The sequence below is a fragment of the Chrysemys picta genome, chromosome 4 (genome assembly GCF_011386835.1).
Source record: "Chrysemys picta bellii isolate R12L10 chromosome 4, ASM1138683v2, whole genome shotgun sequence".
Taxonomy (NCBI): Eukaryota; Metazoa; Chordata; order Testudines; family Emydidae; genus Chrysemys; species Chrysemys picta.
Window position 1 is genome coordinate 46,547,821 of NC_088794.1, and position 21,675 is coordinate 46,569,495.

General features: G+C 42.0%; 1 protein-coding gene across 23 annotated transcripts in view; it reads right to left on the reverse strand.

Annotated features, from left to right (window-relative positions):
• The window catches only part of DENND2B (DENN domain containing 2B), a 307,166-nt gene that overhangs the window by 226,507 nt on the left and 58,984 nt on the right, over positions 1-21,675 (reverse strand). For 13 of the 23 annotated variants that reach the window (XM_065592192.1, XM_065592174.1, XM_065592178.1 and 10 more), the window contains one exon: positions 8,322-8,411. The gene's annotated coding sequence lies outside the window, so the exon portion shown is untranslated. Of the gene's footprint in view, positions 1-7,691; positions 8,040-8,321; positions 8,412-21,675 lie in introns of those variants that run through there. The other 10 variants (XM_042858848.2, XM_065592185.1, XM_065592184.1 and 7 more) reach the window with 7 other exon arrangements.

The window sequence follows — 21,675 nt, forward strand, 5'->3', positions numbered from 1 at the left end:
CAGAAAAGGCTCTAGCCAAGATTTCCAGACTAGTGATTTTGGGTGCCCAACCTGAGATACTGCAGAAATATCTGGGGCTAATAGCTCTTTCTCCCCATCACAAATAGCCCTTAGATTTGGGCAGTCCTTTTCCTTCCTTGAAAATCTGGCATTGCATTCTAGACATTATACTCTAGATAATCCTATCAGAGAATAACCCCATAATAAAGGAAGAGGATATTTCAGATTAGTCTCCAGGCAAAGCAGATACTCGGCTTCTGTTCAACTACTGTATAAATACATTTTTATGCTTAAAGTTCCCTTTGCCTCACTAAGACCTCTGCACAACATTAGGATGCATTTTTTCTTGCTTCCTGCTCCAATCCCATTGAAAATAGGTGGGGATTTCAGGCGCATTGAATATAATTACCCTAAATCATCCCAAGGAGGAGTTTAGATAAAACCATCCAAATAAGGTTTTGATGTAAAGACTGGTTTGTGTCACCTGAAGAGAGAGGCCCCATACACCACTAGACCTCAAAACGTCTACAGAATTCATTTTGTCAGCCAAATGGCACATACCCCTCTCCTCTGTGCAGTGCAGAGTGGGAGCAAATTCAAGAATAATCTGCAGAAAGTGGGACTAAAGGGCATGTGGTAACTTTCTCCACTACCAGCGAGTCACCTCCAGCCCCCCATCTACAGTCACAACATCCACGTGGGGGTGAGGTGTGTGCCTGGCCATGGAGAAGAAGTTAGGTTATAATGGCAACTCTGTCAGCTGTGCTCCCATCAGCCAGGATGGCATGAAACTGCACAGAAGTCCTGTATAAAACCTGGGATCCATGGGGTGCTCACTGAAATTTCCACAGACCTCCAGGCAACACCAGGAATTGTGATCTAGCCCCTTTCCCCTACACCACAGTTATTTCCCTGATCCCAAGGGGATGATGCTGTGAGCCAGTGAGTCAGCTTTGCAGGGTGTGCTCCCTTTCCATGCCCACAGGAAAGGCTGCATATTGGTTATTCCCCTACAGTCTGATCACAATCACATGCTCAGATTCTAAAAGATATTTGAAGCAAACCTCATTAACTTGTAATAAAGGGCAAGTGCAGCAGCTCCCTATGCAGCGTGTGTATAGACAGCAGGAGGTTAAATATCCACATATAAAGGAGTCAGCTTTGTACAACCACTTGCAAAGACCTTATTGGCCTGAAGCTAAACTGCAGTGCCACTTGTGACAGGTTTGGTCACAGAGATCCCCTTGGGACTGTCACCTGGTGTGCTGAAATTACCTCTGAGCCCGTTTCTCCTGCCAGCTTGGGACTCCAGAACCCTGCCTCATTGAGCCAGACACGCTAGCCTGCTGCAACACAGACCCAGGGTCTGGACCACACCACCAAAGCTGCAGGCTTTAAGTGAAAACAGCTTAACAGGTTACCTGCTTCCAGCACCCAGACACCCAGCTCCCAATGGGATCCAACCCCCAAATAAATCCATTTTACTCTGTATAAAGCTTATACAGGGTAAATTCATAAATTGTCTGCCCTCTATAACACTGATAGAGAGCTATGCACAGCTGTTTGCTCCCTCAAGTATTAATCACTTACTCTGGGTTTATTAATAAACAAAAGTGATTTTATTGAGTATAAAAAGTAGGATTTAAGTGGTTTCAAGTAATAACTGACAGAACAAAGTAAGTCACTGTAGCGGGGTGAACGCCGGCTCCAGCCCTGAAGGGGTTGGAAAAGCCCTGCAGAGGGCTGGGGCTGTGTAAAGGGGCAAAACCCCGGCTGATTGGGGAAGTGACTGCAGCTGGGGCCACGCCCCAAACTGAGCCACACAGCCTGATAAGAAGGCCAGGGCAGCCCGAAGCTGGGCAGTCTCTCTCTGACAGGAGAGACAGACAGGCCTGGTTGTAGGGAGCTCATCTGGGGACCTAGAGTGAGGCAGGGCTGGGAAGCCCTAGGCCAGCAACTCCCCAGGCTGCAGGGCCTGGTCCTAGGCCATATAGGTATTGGGGTTGCAGAGGGGCAGCCAGAGGGTGGGTAAAGGCAGCCAGTCCAAACCCCTTGTTGCCGGTGATGACTGGCTGATAGACTGCAGTCTCCCCCAGGGCGTGGGGGCTAGATGGTGACTGGCAGTAGCCACGACTGAGGCAACATTGGGATAAGGGGTGGGGGTTCCCCTGGGTGGGGAGACCCAGAGAGAGAGAGAGGGGCAGCACTCAACCCAAGGGCAGTGGGGTTCGGGAGGGACACGGGGCCAACGACAGGCGGATCACCGGCCCGCAGAGGGTGCTCCAGAGGCTGGTCAGCTAATTCCTTGGACAACCAGCAGGAGGCGCCACAGGGGTGAGTCCACGCCTGCTTACAATCACAAAGCAAAAATAAAACAAAAACACAAGACTAAGCCTAATACATAAAGAAACTGATTACAGGTAATATCTCACCCTCAGAGATGTTCCAATAAACTTCTTTCAAAGACTAGACTCCTTCCTAGTCTGGGCCCAATCCTTTCCCCTGGTACAGTCCTTGTTAGCTCCAGCAGACATCTCAGGTGGTAAGCAGGGGTTTTCTCATGGCTGAGACCCCTTTGTCCTGCTCCATCCCCTTTTATAGCTTTGGCACAAGCTGGGAATCTTTTGTCTCTCTGGGTTCCCACCCCTCCTTCTAAATGGCTGCTGAGGGTGTGCAGGGAGGTACACAATTCTACAAATTCTATGATCAGGTTCTCCAATTATATGGAGCCGGTGGCCCTTACCCTGCCTGCAGCCAATGGCATGAATTCTATTTATCAAATCCCCTTCCTAGTTCCCTGCGCAACGCCCTTTAACGCAGGGGGAATATCAGCCACTGTGTGCAATGCTGCCTGTGCCTTACATCTAAGCAATGTCCACTCATCCTGCTCCTCACACACCCGCAGGGTCACAAACAGGACTTAATCCTTATACAAAACGCCTTTATTATCCTCTCAGGTGCCATCCCCCAGGCAAACATGACAAGAAAGGCTGCTACACCTGATTGAAATGGAAACATCTTTTCCCCCACAATACTTGGGGTTGGTTTTCAGGAGAGACAGCTTTGGCCTAACTCAGCTCCCATTAAAGTCAATGGGAGTTTTACTATTAGCTTCAATGGGAACAGAGCTAGGCCAAGGTTCAGTGCTTTCAAAAATCCCACTCCCACTGCTCTGGTTCCATAAAGAGTAACTTTTTCTGTAGCACTAAAAGGGCCTGTTGTACAATCTTGCTTCACTATCTCTGAAAAGCATAAGATGTCTGGATCATTTGTACAGCGAACAGCATCATCCTTCCCGGGCAGCTCTGGAAAAAGAGATTTTCCTTCACGGATTGGACTTCTACAAAGATTCAAAGCAACAACAAAGGACAAGCTCCAGAGGGCAGTATTTAATTAGTGCCAGGGCTGTAGACTTGGCAGTTCACAGCCCAGACACCTCTGGGCTTGCTGCACCAGTTATGCACGTAAAAAAATTGCTTGAGCCCCAGCACCTCTTTCATTACAAAATAAGCTCTTGGGCAAACTCTGTATCTACAACCTTCACCACAAGGTGTCGGTGCAGTAGGTGTTAACACACTGGCTAGCTATGTACTTGTTTGCTCTCCAGAAGACTTGATCTCTAAACAAGCTCTGCTACAGGAAGCCCTTGAGTTCTTTGTTTTGATTTTCTGAGCGTATGGGTAGGAGTCCCCTTCATCCAAGTCAGTGGCTAAAATCCAGCCCAACAGTAGAAACCAAAAGTTGTTACCATCTGATGGCCTCTGTTCTCTGGCCTGGTTGAAATAAGTCTGGTAATCTCAGTCTAGAAGCCAGTGGACAAGCATTTGCATCAAACTCAAAAAACAAATCACCATCAGCACTAGTTGGCACCCAGGCTGTCAGTCTCAGCACCAGTTGCATGAGACATGGGTAATGAATTGCCCTTTCATTCCCCGAGGGCTCTCTTTAAGGGTATATCTACACTTGAATCGCAGGGTGTGAATGCAGCTTGTGTAGACATATCCAAGCCAGCTTTAACCTAGCTAGCTCAGGTACCTGAACAGCGAAGCTTCAGCAGCACACACATGGACACAGGCTAGCTGCATGAGTAATTACCACGAGTTCTGGGTGGGCTTGTACAGCCCAAGATGAAGCGTGAGCTGCTGCAGCTTCACTGTCCCTAAGCAGATTAAAAACTTGCCCAGGTATGTGCATGTGACTGCAAGGTAGGCACACAAACAGCTGAGTCACATTGGCAGGGCTGTGGGTGGAATCCTGAGCTGCTGCTGCTTGTGCTCTCTTTACAGGTTCCTGGAATAAAAGCCGTGGATCTCCTGGGTTGTCAGGCAGCATGTTCAGTTGGACCATAAGTCACTGGGCACAATGCATGAATTGCTGGGTGAAGTTCCATGGCCTGTGTCATACAGGAGGTCAGACTAGATTATCACAATGGTCCCTTCTGACCTCAGAATCAATGATTCAATCTTTTGAAGGACCAGATATTCATATAAACATTTTTTAAATGGGGGGAGGGGTGAATAATTTAAATTTCAGGCTAAAGGAGATTCAGTCCCTTTAAACAGCAACCCTACTTCCCACAAGTGACAAACACCAAACAAGGCAGGTAGTGACAAAGAACTATCCGACAACCCAACCTGCCACTGAGACTCTCACCAACAAAAATGAGACCAATGTCAGTTCCATTCAGGGAGGGCTCTGAAGCGGAAGTGATGTGCTAGTTTCTCTACCCTTTGACTTGATGAACATATAATTGCTCCACTAACGTAGAACGTAAATCTGATTGTCCCCCTTCACAGAGATATGGCTAATGACTTTTAGGGGAGTGCTTAATATTGCTATATTGTGTTCCAAATTCTGGAATCATGAAGTTGCATACCCCTTTAGAAACAAATTCACAGGGTCTTTGTAACCATGCTAGTTATTCCTCTTGATGCTCAACTATGGCTTGCCATCTTACTATTAATATTCCAGTAGTGCTTACTAACCCTAACCAAGACGGAGGCCCCTTTGTGTTAAGCATTGTGCACACACAGTACGAGACAGGCCAAGCCCCAAAGAGCTTACAATATAATAGACAAAATGGGGCCCAGGTTGGTGAAGTGACTTGCTCAAGGTCAGTGGCAGACCCAGGAATGGGTTTCCTGAATCTCTCTCCAGTGCCACATGAAACCACATTGCCTTTCAATTCTCCTGCCAGTTCCTTGGCTTTGGGGATTAAAGGGCATATTTGGCATCCCTTCCTCCTTGAATGATTTCTGATTCTTAAATTAAGAGAAGTCTTTGAAAAAGAAAGCAAAAACCAAACCAGGCCTTTTCAGAGAAGTGCAGTCACAGTGGAAGAAAAGAAGACTCCTATGTTTTCAAAAGGATCGTAGGTGATTTAGTCTCGTATCTTCCATTAAAATCATGGGAAGTCATGTGGATAGATCCCTAAGCATCATTTGGTAGAAGTTGAAAGGTTAGTAAGTATGTTCAGTGCTATCTGCATTGAACCAACCCTGCACTGCACAGGACACCATTAAAATCTTGACGCTTACCAGTTGCAAAAGTTAAAAGTTATGGCAGTACTTGGCAAGGTAAATACCACAGCAAAGTAAACTTCACAGTTTTAAAAGCACCTCCAGATCAACATAATATTTATTACCCTAATTTTGAATGACAACCCAAATTTTCAGCAGACCTCTACACGTGTTGGCACATCTGTTTACGTGCACAAAAACTCACTGTGCTGAAAACTGGGATCTAGGGCCCTTCTGCGCTTACTGCTCTTTAATGGCTCATTACAGATCTTACTTCTTCATACACAAGCAGGAGATTTTCTTTTTGCATACCCAATCAGCTTATGTTTGCTTGTGTAAACCACTCTTCAGTGTGCAGCTTACAAGTGGTATAGGTGTCATGTTCAAAGCACAGGTTTCTGATTAAACATGATAAGGAACATACTGGTCCTCCTCCCTCTTAAAGAAATATGCCTTTATGTCCAACTGCCCCCAACCAATCAGCAAACGTATGATTATATAGTGGTTTCAATAAATTAATTAGGTTATTGATGGCTAGATATTAAATTATTGAAAGGAGTATTTTATTAATAAAATACAAAATGGATTAAATCTGATGGGCAAGAAACAATGTTACAGAATGTGGATCAGTACTTAACTGACAGACAGGCAATTATCAGCTACTGTGTATGTGTTATGGCAAGATTACATGCAGCATGAGATTCTGTCTATCTCTCTGAAGTTTGCTGTTGACATCTCAGAGTGATGTCAGTGTTTGCTTGCTAAAGCTTTTCTGAAATTCATCCTTGAAGTGCGACTGAGAACGTCTTTTGATAGAGGGACATTTAAAAACATGACCTTTTGGAGGGGAGAGATCTGATTTCCATTCATTCCATGTTTTCCCCCCTAGTTTTTTTACTAACTGAAAGCGGAAACAAGCATCATCATCATTATCTCTGATTTGTGCGAGCAGACACCCTTAAGCCAATCAGAAGTGTATTTCATTGTTTGATGGAACACAAAAGACCCTCTGTTTGGAAAGTTCAAGAAAGAAAACTCAGACCTTGTGGCCTGGTCCCAAAGATCGAAACAGAGGCTGAGATGGTTTCAAAAAGGGCCAGATCCAATGCCCTTTGAAGCCAATGTGAATGCTCTCATTGACTTCAACAAACTTTGGATCAAGCCACAAATGCACAAAACGAACAGTGAGAAGTAAGAGGGGAGTTTTAAGCAATGTAGTGGCCAATCTAATCTTCAGGTCATGGTCATCAGTGCAGTGTATTTTTGTGAAGTCTGAGAAACAAGAATTTTCATAAATTTTCCTAGATCAGGTTACTCCATTAGACATCAGATTTTAAATTAATCTGCAAGCATTTTCCACTAAAGACACTATCCACAGCAGCATAATGTTGATCCCATTTACAGTATCTACCAAGGTGTGTCTAACAAAAGAAAAAGGTTCCTACTGCTGGGTTTAAAGCACCCTTATTCATTTAAAAATGTTCACCATTTAAAAAAAAAAAAAAAAGACTAAGATCAGAAACAAAATACAATTTCTGTTAGAAAATCTTGTTTCAAACCAGATTGCCAGCATAAAGGATGCACTATACATTCGTGTGCGGAAATCTGAGATACAAGACCTACCCAGAAAAACTCTACAGCAATTCATTCTTCAAACTGTGCAAAGATGACAAAAGTGGGTAGGTTCCAAATATTATGCTTAATTTGCTCTGTAATCTGTTTATTTTCTCATTACATGAGAGAGACATGGTAACATCCAAAAAGAAAGAAAAACAAACAAACAGTTTGCTGAAGCCTATGACTTCAATGCTTGAATAATGATCTTGGATATAATCATGAATGTTGCTATGGTTTTTAAATTTTTTTGTTATCTATAAGTCCTCCCATAAAATTGCACTTTCCTGGAGTGAAGTCCCTTCATTAGAACTTTTTTTTTAAAAAAAGCACATTTGCGGTCCCTTGCTCTCAATTCAATAAAGAATCAAAAAGGTTCTTTATTCAGAAAAAGTACAATGTTTCCCCCCCTCTTTGCCTAATAGAATCCAACTGTTGGAACATGACATCATTCCCTAGAGCCACGGATTTCAAACTAACACAGTCATTCAGCTTGAAGTAAACATCACGGAAAAGCATTTAAAGAAGATAAAAAAAATAAAAGGGAGCTTTTATTACCTGAAACTTGCAGCATTTCCCTTTCCACTCCATTCTTGGTTTTGTATTTCCCAGACAAAACTTTGTCCTATTAGCTGGGGCACTGAAAAACCAGTAGTTTCGGGTCTAATACCTGCTGTGCTTCCCACAACTCCTTCATATGACCTTTCACAGCACTGATTCCAGCTAAAATGATTGCAAGGAACACAGACTGGCCGAATCAGTTGTCATGGAGATCTCTCTTACTCACTCACTCACACACACACACACACACACAGAGTCACAATTCTGGGAGGGACCGATGAAGCTGCATGCCTTTTCATCAACGGAGTTTTTCAGGCATTCCACCCCTCCTCCCAACCTCTCCTTGAGTCAATCTGAGGAGCTGAGCTTTGTTTGGGAATTGATTGTTGCAGTTATAAAGATATTGCCTTTTCAAAAACAACACAGTGCTTTGTGGACTTTTTCCCTGGGAAGGGTAGTTTGGTTGCAAAAGTCTCAAAACAAAAACAAATCTGCTGTATTCTAACCTGGGACATTATTTGTCTTTGTTCAGCTTACAAAGAATTTGATATTTGCAGTGCTGAGACTTTGTGAAAATACAATCATGCAGATTACATGAAAAGCTCTTGGCACAGACTGCCAGCTTACCTTGCTGTTTGCCCAATACCTTGTCAGCGGCTTAATTAGTGCAGGTATTCATGGTGGCCAAGACAGGATTTCCTGTATTCTTTCATGTTTCTGTAATGAAGAAGAAAAATCTGTGGATCAGGAATGTACGAAGGTTATGAAATAGAAGAGACTATCTTTACTTCTCAAAAGACCCTCATTTCCAGAGCCATCACTGTAACTATCCGCCAAGATTGCCTACCTTCCACACAAATTTACTGCCCACCCCCAATTTTATCGTGTCCTGCATGAATTGGAGTTCCCCATTTGGGGTGTTTGTCACACATTGTACTCCCCATTTAGGACCTTGGCAGGATGAAAGGGATACAGACAGTCAGCATTATGCTGGTTACAACTTAACCGATATTTTTGTACATGCAGATCAATGTCAATGTCTGTGGATGTGTAGACACATTCTCTTCCCCCCCCCTTCCCATTGACCAATAACAAAAAAAACCCCAAATTTAAAATCTGAAAGCCAGCTTCAAAATCAAACACTTATTACTTTACATGAAGACCGCAATGACAAAAAATTACTTTTCCTTTCTTAAAACCAAAGGCCCCAAAGTATTCACAGCGCCCACTTATATAGAAATCACATACAAAAGATTTAACTGCATACCTCAACATTAATTCATATTTTCAGTTAATCTGAGAGAGAGGGAGAGATTTTAACCTTTTTCTCAAAGATCTATTTCACAGCCTTGAAATCCAGCCTTCTGGTAATATCACAGTTCTGAAATAGGACCTTTTGTTGCTACCTTTCATGGAATTTTTCTTATAGCCATTATATAATGAAACGGGTTTTACCCCAAACCCACTGCCACCCAGTGAAACCAGAGCTCTATTTCACAGCAATCATATCAGAGAGAGAGAACTCAGTAGAACTGCTAAATAAAACGTCTTTGCTGCCACCATGGCTGTAAAATAAAACTGATTTCAAGCATAAATAAAAACACACCAATTTTTTTCCCATGACAAAACACAGCTAGAAAGGTGTCCCTTTAAATGTCTGGCAGTTTCATATAGTACTCACAGTGACAATCTTGGTTGTGATCAAGACAAAAGTACTCTTGGGAGGTTTTGTTAAGCTTCTAGTCAGTAAAAACAAAGGTAGCTGATCCTGCTGTCATTGAAACTCACTGGGAACTTTAACTTAAGTGGGAACAGGATTGGGATTTTCAAACTTTGCATTGTGGCTTGCAGACTTCCTCTTTTGAGGATTTAATTGGAGACAGTCGGTCAAAGTTTTAAAAGCTCCATAAAAAGCATTTGAGAGGCTGTGTGATTCCAGTTTGCACAGTACATGCAATATAGGCAACACTCCCCCTAGAGGACATAAAATGTGAAGCTGAAACATTTAGCAAGGGAGCATAAAGTAAGTACAACACTTAATCCATTTTTCCCCATTATCATGTCAATTCTGATGTTATGATCCTCCATACTTAGTGCATGAGGAGACATTTTAGGATCCTGAAACAACTTTCAGGGCCCATGAAACTGATTATTCCAATCAATAACTTAAAATAGTATAGACATTTGTGACCATTCTTATCTTATCCAGCAAATGCCACACAAGAAAATTATTATAGACAGTTGCCAGATCATGGTAACCAAGACAGCTAGCTTTATACATGGGTGGATACAAAAAGATCCCAATACATTTGTGTGTGTGTTTCATTTTGTTTTACAAACTCTATAAAATATCTGTTAAAATTATTTTTCTGTAATGTATGTGGCATACAAAGAATACACAATGGTATGGTGTGGTTTAAATGTCTTATGGATGAGATAGACAGACAGAAAGTTGCAGTATAAAGGTTTCATGGACCTAAGTTTGGGAAGTCCACATTTTTCATGAATGGCAAAGCCACTAGTTGTCCTAGATTGGGGTAGTCAATTATTTTTTGTCAAGGTCCAGCTTTCTTGGTCAAGGTATAGTCAAGGTCCAGAATCCAGAGAAAATAATTTAAAAACAATGATAATAATATAATAAATAATAATAATATAATTAATAATAACTCCTTTATAGTGCAGAATGCTGGGGAATAAGAAAGTATGACATGTCCAAACTGTCTTTATTCCATACAACCTGCCTCAGAAAATTTTGGCCCAGAACAATCTCAAACCAAGATCCATTGACACAGTGCAGCCAAAAGGCTCTGAGCACCATCATGGCCAGGAGGCGTTGGAGATGGATCGGTCATGTGCATCGAATAGAAACTGATTCCATCACCAGAGTAGCAATAAGATGGACACTTGAAGGCAAGCGAAAACGAGGCCGCCCAAAAACAACATGGCAAAGAGCTGTGGAAGCAGAGCTGAAAAACCTGGGGCACAGCTGGGGAACCATTGAAAGACTTGCCAGAAACAGACAGGAGTGGAGGAGCTTTGTCACTGTCCTAAACGCCAGAGGCGTAATAGGAACACGATGATGATGATGATGATGAATAAGTAAATAAAAAGATTTCGGGATCCATTCAAAAGCGCCTGGTCCAGATTTAGTCTGCGTATTGACTACCCTGTCATAGGTTATCCTAAACAAATGCCAATGACACATTTAAACAATGTTGCACCATTCTGCATTCTTTATATTTCACAAATATAGCAGAAAAATATGTTTTAGAAATATTTTAGGGAAGTTTTTAAAAATTGTATTGGGATGATTTTTTTACCTCCTGCCTCCCAGCTACTTTAGTTAGCTATGAGTCCTACTGTATAGCATTCAGAGGGAGCCATGAAAACCTCCTAAAAATGACCTAAATAGCTTTGAGTCATAAAAATGTCAAAACTTTAAAAAGATCCAATATCTCAGACCGTTCCAGAGTAAAGAGAGAGTGCCAGTCTTCACTGGGAAGCAGGGAGCCTACCCATCAAAATGGCACAGAGCCCTACAGGGCAGCAAGAATATTGGACTATGGAGTCATGACATTTTTAATGTCTAGAAAAGCTACCACTGGTCCAACACTGAATTATACCCAGTATTGGCCATAGGCAGGTGTAATCTTGGAGCGGGGTAGGGGGGGATTCTCTCTTTTTAAAAAAAAAAAAGATGAATGTTTGAAGCTGCTCAAGGGCTTAGGAAACTATAATAAATCTTGGGGAGATAGATTAGTGTGGAGGTCAAATCTCATTTATCTATGTGAGTATTTATTTCTATGACTCCCATCAACATAGTATATGAACACACGATAAATAAATGCATCATGCACAGATCTATATTTTATCACATGGCTTTGCAATGTATCACATGAAGATAACTTCTATATATAGTGCGCATGTGTGCACATGTTAGCATTTATACTGCTCTGAAAATTTTCTAAACATTATACTGACGCACAGAGTCAACAGTTACACAGACAGAACAAATGCAGCAGTTAAAATACAGCATGCATAGCCAAATATTTACATTTACTAGAGAACAAACATTGTGGGACAAATTCTGGCACCCCGCATGAAACCACCATAAATGACCCCCAGACAGGCACACATTAATGAAAGTACTCAGGCTACCATAAGCCCCTTGCAGAGCCCTCCATCATAACTCTGGCCAATAGCAGAAATAATCTGCTCAGGTTCAGAGGAAAGTGGAGGTGGGGCTGACAGAACAAGCATGCACTAAAACATGGATCATGTCCCCTGACTTCTAAGCCTGATCTCAGAACATTTCTTCGTGGCTTAGCCACTGATGACATGTCTGCTGGCCTCTCTGTGACTCTGCAGGAAAGCCAGAATCAGGACAATTTCCATCCTAAAGTTCACCACTTGGTCATGGCTTTTTGGGTGCGAGTAGATATGCACCGCCCAAGCCAGAATCTGAGCCTGTAGTGACAGGAAACTAGAATGAGCAACAGAAATATAGTAAAGTAGTTATACAAGGTGCTAGTGTAACCCACACACCTTCTGGATGTGGTGCTCTGTCCCATCTAGTGGCATCGAGACCACTTAGAGATTAATGAGTCTGCTACAGCCTTAGCTAACAGGCATGTGGCTTTTAGCTCATGCAGTAGAGGCTCATGTACTAAGCTTCAGAGGTCCCGGGTTTGATCCTGCCTGCCAATAACTGGGGTCTGTCAGTGTTACAAGAGGGGCAGAGCACCACAACCAGGAGATGTGTGTCTTTCACTAGTAAATGCCATTAGGCTAGGCTGTAATGAAGGACCATGGTTTCTTGGTATATTGTGTGCATGAGCACTCAGACCACTAGAACTAGACAACCAATCCACTTATGGAGAGAGGGAGATTTATATGCTTTCTGCTTATTTCTGACACACATCCCATTCTAACTGGTTGAGCAGGCCTCATGATATGCTCTGTGGTTCCAAGTACATAGTGTAGGATGCAGACACCAGAGGAGTGCATGCAGAAGCAAGTACTGCATGCATCATAAAGGATCAGAGCACACCGAGTGACTCCTCAGCAGTATGCATCTGGAGTCCATGCCAAGGAGAGCGAAAATTGAAATGTGATCTGCTTTTCCAGTGAGCATGATGGACTACGTTTCTTTGCTGAATGTTTAAAAAAAAAAAAAAAAAAAAAACAATCAGGAGCAGAAGATGCCACAGAAGTCAAATGATTCATGAAATCTTATTGTTTCAGCTAGGTGGGAACATGTGACATTAAGTTTGGGCTCTAAAGTATAGAAACAAAACAGGGCTGCAGGCAAACCTAATCACAGTGGCATGAGCAGTCTTTAGCTATGAAAACACCCCGCTCACCTATCACATCAACTCTAAGACAGCCTGATGCTGTTTTTCTTTTATGTATTTTAAAAGGAAATGAAATTCCACATAAAAATGTTTAAATACAGCTAAATTGACATAGCTGGATAATTTACAGCAACTGGGGTGTGAACTGGCACAGCAATATGGACTTCAATAGAACACCACCAATTCACACCAGCTAAGGAGCTTGCCTTCTATCCATAAGTTATGCTGATTTCTCCTGAGAGGCTGTGTTTTGCAAAGAAATGTCTCTTTTTACACTCTGATTCAGTTGGAAGTCAGGTTTCAGAGTTGTAGCCGTGTTAGTCTGTATCAGCAAAAACAACAAGGAGTCTTTGTGGCACCTTAGAGACGAACAAATTTATTTGGGCATAAGCTTTCATGGGCTAGAACCCACTTCATCAAATGCATGGAGTGAAAAATACAGTAGGCAGGTATAAATATACAGCACATGAAAAGATGGGAGTTGCCTTACCAATTGGGGGGTCGGTGCTAACGTGGGCAATTCTCAACAGGTGACAAGAAGAGGTGAATATCAACAGAGGGAAAATTACTTTTTGTAGTGACCCAGCCACTCCCAGTCTTTATTCAGGCCTAATTTGATAGTCAGGTTTGCAAATTAATTCCAGTTCTGCAGTTTCTCATTGAAGTTGGTTTTTTAAGGTTTTTTGTTGAAGAATGGCTACTTTTAAGTCTGTTATTGAGTGTCCAGGGAGATTGAAGTGCTCTCCTTCTGGTTTTTGAATGTCACAATTCTCTATGTTTGATTTGTGTCCATTTATTCTTTTGCGTAGAGACTGTCCAGTTTGGCCAACGTACATGGCAGAGGGGCATTGCTGGCACATGATGGCATATATCACATTCGTAGATGTGCAGGTGAACGAGCCCCTGATGGTGTGGCTGATGTGGTTAGGTCCTATGATGGTGTCCCTTGAATAGATATGCGGACAGAGTTGGCAATGGGGTTTATTGCAGGGATTGGTTCCTGGGTTAGTGTTTCTGTTGCGTGGTGCGTAGTTGCTGGTGAGTATTTGCTTCAGGTTGGGGGGCGGTCTATAAGCGAGGACTGGCCTATCTCCCAAGGTCTGTGAGAGAATTGGCCTTGTTTTCCCTCTGTTGATATTCACCCCTTCTTGTCAACTGTTGGGAATGGGCCACATCCACCCTGATTGAATTGGCCTCGTTAGCACTGACCCTCCCCCACTTGGTAAGACAACTCCCATCTTTTCATGTGCTGTATATTTATACCTGTCTATGGTATTTTTCACTCCATGCATCTGATGAAGTGGGTTATAGCCCACGAAAGCTTATGCCCAAATAAATTTGTTAGTCTCTAAGGTGCCACAGGGACTCCTCGTTTTAGTTGGAAGTCAGTTCTCTAGCTTGCTGAGTCAAGCACTGGAGCACTATAGTATCAATTACGAACAAAACACGCCGACCTAAAGTGAACGTCAAAATCCCATTCTGATCCATTTTGGTCCTGATCCTCAGAGGTGGTGAGTAGCTGTGATGCCTACAGACCAGAGGCTCAGCAGATCACCATCAGGGTTTTTTGGGGGCAGGAATGGAAGTAAGGAGAAAAGACACTGAATCAATGCACCAACAAAGTTTAATGTGATGTAAGCCAGGTTTCTTTTTCTTTGTTTGAGGGGCCAGTCCTGTAACTCCTTTGCACAGGAATCCCACTGACTTCAATGGGAGACCCACAGGGAGAAGGCTTGCAGTTTCAGGGTCCAATGCAGCAAACCCCTGCTCACGTAAGTGTCACTGGTTTGCAGGATCAGGGACTTATTTTTAGCACTACAGTGCAGGAGTATTGCAGTAAGTGATGTATCAAAAGGTACATATAGCATACTTAGTGCCAATGGGACATGGGACAATGACTTTGCCTTTGTTAGGTACATGAAGCACATAGTCTTGTATCCGTGCAGTACCTAGCACGTTGGAGTCCTGGTCTGTGACTAGGGCTCCCAGGCACTACAGTAATATAAATAAATAAATAAATAATTCTGGCATGATTGTTGCATTGCAATACAATTTTTTTAAGTATTATAAAAATATTACCTGATCCTTCTAACACTTAAGCATAGGATTGACTCTACTCATGTAGAGTGCCATTGGATTCAATGGCACAACATAGGTGTGGGATGGGGGGTCATAGAACTCTCTGAACTTAAGTTCCTCCCCATTCCAGTGAAAATATTGAGGATAATAAATTGACACAATAACTCATTCTTTTTAACAGTATAGTTAAAGATAATCATAACATCTTTTTTATAGCCCACCAAGGACTGTGTTTGGATTACCACAGTAATTTCACTATCTCAGCAAGCACATAGGAAATGACTAATCTTTGCTGTGGACTTTTTGATATTCTGCCCAGCACATTATGGTTTCACATTTCATTCCTGTTTGATCTCATTTTGCAGCTGAAAGCCTGGCACATAGGTGTTTGCCAGGTCAGGCCTTATTACTGGGCGCAGGGCAAAATTTTCAGAAGTTCCTAAGTGATGTTGGAACCTGTGGAACCTATTAACTTTCAATGATACTTGGGCTCCAAAGTGTCTAAGTCATTTTTTGAAAATCACTTAGGAACTTTTGAAAATTTTATCCACAGTGCTTACTACCACATTCCCCGAACTTCAAGAGAAACAGCCCTGGTAGTAAACTCTACACATACTGCAGGATTAGACTGCTAGTCATTTAGACCTGATTCATCATAACACTTAAGCACATGCTTAACTTTAAGCACATGATTAAGTCCTATTAACTTCAATGGGACTTAAGCACATATTCCAAGTTAAACATGTGCGTAAATGTTTTGTTGAAGTGGGGCCTTAAGTAGTATAGTATGTTTTAAAAAAGAAGGAAATGGCTCTTATTTGGCTTTAAAATAGTATTTGGTGAGATAACCGGGCATATTCTTGATTTTAAATAGGTTAATGAAGTTGAAAATAAACTGCTGAGCAAGGAATGGAATAATCCCATTATTTAGGTTAATAAAACCTGGGCAATAAGGAAAATTAACTAACTTAAATACCCTGTTCTTTGGGACTAACCCAACAGTCTGATTCATTAAAACTGACATAGACAGTATCTTAGGCTGTCACAAATTGGCACCAGACGTTGTAAAGCTCAAGAGAGCTGCAATTCTTTTAATGAAATGGCCCTGAAGTGGGATGTAGCCCACGAAAGCTTATGCTCAAATAAATTTGTTAGTCTCGAAGGTGCCACAAGTACTCCTGTTCTTATTGTGTCACCTTGATTCACAAGGGACTACCTGCAATGGGAGCTACTACTTGGGGGGCTAGAGTGTAATTTAAATATCTGCCTTGAGAAGGGGACCGTGAAAGGCTACATCACCTCACCACCCCAGAGAATGAACTGTGACTCAAAGAGGCACCACTTCTGCCCTGCTCTGGGGAAAGGGAAGGAAGTTAACTCAGACTCTTTAATGGAGCATCTTACTCCACCGTTCTGTGTACCTGGCCTGCAACTTTGGCTGGCCACTAAGTTGGGTGGAGCCAGGGCTCTTCCCTCTCCCCACCTCCCTCCACACACTTGATCCTAGGGGTAGCAGGAAGTATTGGGAAAATCACCACTGTTCTCCCCTGCCTCCCACAGCTGGAGTCACAATTTGAGCAGAGCTAAGCAAGAGTGTAAGAAGAGGGAGGACCTTACTGCCCTGCCCAGCTGAGCAAGTGCTGTGACAGTCTAGTCCGATAGGAGTAAGAGTAGCAGAATCTGCTGCTAAGGATGTACTTGGATGGATAGGTTTTCTAAGTCAAATGCTACATTGAACACATTCTCAAACTGAGGTCTATGGAGCCCTCTCTGGGGAGCACAGAACGAATGAAGCATTGTAAGAACCAAGCCATAGAGGACGAGGGCTTTGGAAGGGACGAAGCACCTAAGAAAGGATGTTCACTTGGGTATTGGGCCAAAGGCTGAAGAAGGTCGTAGGACCACAGCTGTAACTGTGTTGACTCTGTAGAGCTAACGTGAGTAAGAGTTTAGCTTAGTCAGCACAGCACAGCAATGAACACAGGGAATGGGTCGATTGAGTAAGGTGGGACCATTGTTCCAAGTAGAACAGGTGTTTTTTTTCATACAACTTCCTCTTCTACACACAAAATATAAATGTCAGAGACTCTGAGGTTGGCTGTCCAGTAAATATCAGCATGTTTACATAGGATGATCTCATGCAATAGCACTACGCTCTCTTTGAACTGAAAAAGCAAAAAACAACTGCAGTGCATTTTGTGGTTTGTTTTGATAGCCAGTTATAAAAGTGCACTGGGAAGTTTACACAACCTCTGATGACTGGGCAGATGCTATCTTCAAAAGTCTTTTAGGAAATAGACATTGGAGGTAAAAGGTCAGCCTGATGTTACCATTTTTTAAAAAATTATTTATTTATTTTTGCCAAGCGATCACTTGTGTGTGGGATAAAGGAAATAAAGCACTGGAGTTATTTTAGACATGCCTTGAGTCACAGAGCTGACCTGTGTGACCATGTGAACTGCAAGCAATGTGCAGAAGGGCTCTCATGGGACTCTGCCTCACATCATCAGAAAGGAACAGTATCTTACACGGCAACTCAGATTGACTGTTCAAGCCACCTACACTATTCAGCATTTGGAACAATAAAACATCATCATGTGTTTTCTTAGGCATACTATGAGTTTGTCTTGCATATTGTCAACCAGGAAACACAATCATAACAGCAGGGAGGTTTCCCAGCTGTAGGCAACTTCTCTTCTTGGTTTTGGATAGTGGAAATAAACAAAAAAATGTTTTGTGCATACATGGCACCTTTCATTTATGGATCTCAGAGCACTAGTCCCTATTTACTGATAGGGAAGGGGAGGCACAAAAGAATCAATCAACTTTGCCTGAAGCCATATTGTAGCGGCCGGTAGCAGAGTCGGAAATAGAACTTGCTTCCACATTCTAACTGAACGGTGTTACCTCCCATGAGATTGTATGTCAAAACTGGATGGTACTCCGGGTCAGTTAGACATTTTACAAACATTAAGGCTCCTCTCTCCCTATAGAACAATCAGCTAGGCCTGGGAAATGGAATAAATTAAGCTTCCCTTTTAACTGGTTCCTATGCCCTGGGGGGAAAAAGAAGACTACGAAGTAATGGGAATGGAAGAATGAGTTCATATAAAAATAAGAAATAAACCAAGCTCCTGTAAAACTGGAAACAAGTTCAAAACAAACTTTTCAGGCAGTTCAAAAACATTTGATTCATTTTATATTTTGTTTGTGTGTCCCTCCAGCACTTTCTGGTTCCAGCCAAGACTGGAAGAGCAAGCACAAAAATAGCACAAGAAAGACTATCCTTTTATTGCTATTGTCTTCACACATCATCATAAACACTTTTTCTCAAATATGTGAAAAGTTTAGTAAAAAGAAAAGACCAATGAGAAACAATCACATTAAAACTAATTGTTGTCAGCTAACAACACTTTTTTGAAGGACTAATAGAGTTTGAAATAAGCTAAAATATTTCAGTTTTGTAGTTAGTCTAAAGCCTCAAACTTCCCATTTTGCAAAATTGTTTTAGGGGCCACATCCCACAATAGAGTAATATTGATTTACATCAGCTGATCATCTGGCCCTAGATGTCCAACACATTGCCATATTCAGGGGTCAAATTAGGCTGGCTTGCAACAGCTCAGTGGATCAGTACTTTATTCTGGAGGCAACCATCTTGTGCTCCAAGAGCTAAGCTTTCATTTAAAAAAAAAAAAAAAGCTTCCAGTCTTTGTGATTGTGGGGGAAAAACAAAAACAAAAAAAAAACACCCTTCAAAACAGGAACCAGACACAAAGCAATGCCTGCCCAAGTCTGCAGAGACTGAAATAATGGTGCTGAGGAATGGATTAATTGCCCCCATTCATTAATTCTGAAGGCTAATATAAATGTGAACACCTAACTATTTCACTACTGATCAAAGAACACAAGAAAGGAGGACATTCATTTTCTGATCACCACAATCTATTGCAAGTGATTTCTTGTGTTAGATTCAAGTGGGTGGAGCTTGGGAATGTGTCCTCTTTCCCCGGGCCCCCTCTTTCAATCCTTGGCCATGATATTAATGCACAAGTTTGGGTATATATTTTATATGTAATTCAAAAATCCAACATAATCTACACACAATTCTGCATCTAATACTGGGATCTTGTAAGTTATTTTTCTTCTCTGCAGTGTGGCTAATAGCAGAATCAAATAAAATAATACTTTACATCTTTCATGATAATTACTACTACCCTTACAAAACTCAGTCTGGTTTAGCGTTATACTGATCAGTAAATTTATTGCATTGTGTATAAAATGCAAAATTTATCTCAACGTCTGAGTCTAGGAAGACGGGCAAGGCACTTATTCTCTCTTTGTCAGATCCCAATCTGTATAATGGGGATAATAGTACTTCCTGACCTCACAGGAGTGCAGTGAAAATAAACACATAAAAATAATGAAGTGCTCATATAATATAGCAGTTATATCTATATTAGTAACTAAGATAGACAGACTTTAATTAATTTATCATCACAACATGTATGTGAGGTAGGGAAATAATACTCATAATTTACAAGTGACTTTGGAACGGCCTTCCAAGGGAAACGGTGGGGGCGAAGGACCTGTCTGGTTTTAAGATTAAGTTAGATAAGTTTATGGAGGGAATGGTTTAATGGAAAAACATGATTTTAGCCAAAGGAATACCGTGCCATGGCAGGTAAATAGTATAGTGGCTAACAAGGGTCAGGCTGGAGACTCTTGCCTACATGCTCGGGGTTTTACTGATCGCCATAGTTGGGGTCGGGAAGGAATTTTCCTCCAGGGTAGATTGGCAGAGGCCCTGGAGGTTTTTCGCCTTCCTCCACAGCATGGGGCAGGGATCGCTAGCAGGAGGGTTCTCTGCCAATTGAAGTCACTTAGCCACAGGATTTGGGGACTTCAACAGCAGAGTCAAGGGAAAGGGTAGGGACGGCTTTGTGGCCTGCGGCATGCAGGGGGTCAGACCAGATTATCATAATGGTCCCTTCTGACCTTAAAGTCTATGAGTCTATGAGTCTAAGTGTGAAACTGAGGCACCCAGAGATTAAAGACCAGATTTTAAAGATATTTAGGTGCCTAATTCTTCAGTGCCTGAATACCTTTCAAAATCAGGCCCTAAGTGATTTGCTCACGGTGACACAGGAAGTCTGTGTCAGAGCTGGGAACTTAATCCAAAGTTCCTGAGTTCTAATTTAATGCCTTAAAAACAAGATCATCCTTCTTCCCCTAATTCTGTGCATTACTCAGAAAAGGCTATGTAGGCAAGACTAGTATCCTTGTCAATTGCTATTTAAAAAGAAAGAAGTGGCCACTCCCTGTTTTATTCTCATTACAGTAGATGGATCAGAAGTAAATCATCAGTTTGCCTCATGTCATTTTGAAAAAAGGGACCAAAAAAGTTATTGGGAATCAGCTTTTTTTAAAAACCAAAACCCTGAAACTGAAAAGGATGGAGCTTAGGAAAGTACCATTATTTTTCTTCCAAGTCTGGGAGAACTGTACAGAGTATCTATGTTATTATAGCTTTTATAGCTACTCTTCCTTGAAAATGCTGGAAAACATCCATGCACTCATGTGATGTGCTCTATTGCTCTGCATGTTACTTTACAGTGACACTTAACTCTCTAGAACTACTGCTTGCTAGTATCACTGTGAAAATGGCAGAATTCTACATCTTAGGTCAAACATGAGCCACTTGTTTCAGGAAGAGCACATAACAACTATCTCAAGCACAGCAAACAGCTCACACTGGCTTTCAGGTTTTTCAGGATCCTGCCACCACAATGGAAGTGCTAATAAGGTCTCATTAATATCTACTGGGAAATAGACCCGGGGTTTTAACGGAACAATAACTGCTCAAATATTGTGGGCATTGAAGTTGTCCCTGCAACTGCACTGACCGCCCAATAGGAGCAAATCCCATGAAGCTCTGGGCACTCAACTCCCAGAACCACCCAAGAGATGAGGGCACTCAGCACCACGCAGATTGTGCCCACATTTAAACTTCCAAATGAGTGCCGGTGTGATGGCAGTTTTGTCTCCATATTTATTTGTGAGCATAGATTGGTGCCCACAGTACAGGAAGCTGCTTATGGAAAATCTGAACCATACGATTCAGATCATAAAGAGCACACATCTTGGTTTGCTTAGGGAAAAATTCCCCTTTCACCATCTGCATGTCAGATCTTGACTCCAATTTTATAATTTCCCAACATATGTGAAATTCCCATCCGTTTCAGTGGAAGCTCTGTGCTTGTCAAAAATGCAAAACAACAGTCACAGTTCACCATGCAGATCCAAGAAGGGAATTTTTGACCATAACATGTGGTGGTGAAGTCCCTTTTACAAAAGAATCAGTGTGATGTCAGTGGAGAGAGCACCAAGTAGGAGTTAGGAGAACTGAGTTCTGTTCCTAATTCTGATGCTGACCTGCTGTGTGACCTTGAGCAATTAACTTGCCTCAGTTTCTTCAACTGTACCATGAGGATAATGCTTACCCAGCACTGCAAAGCCTTTTGAAATTCAGATCTGATAACTGCAGA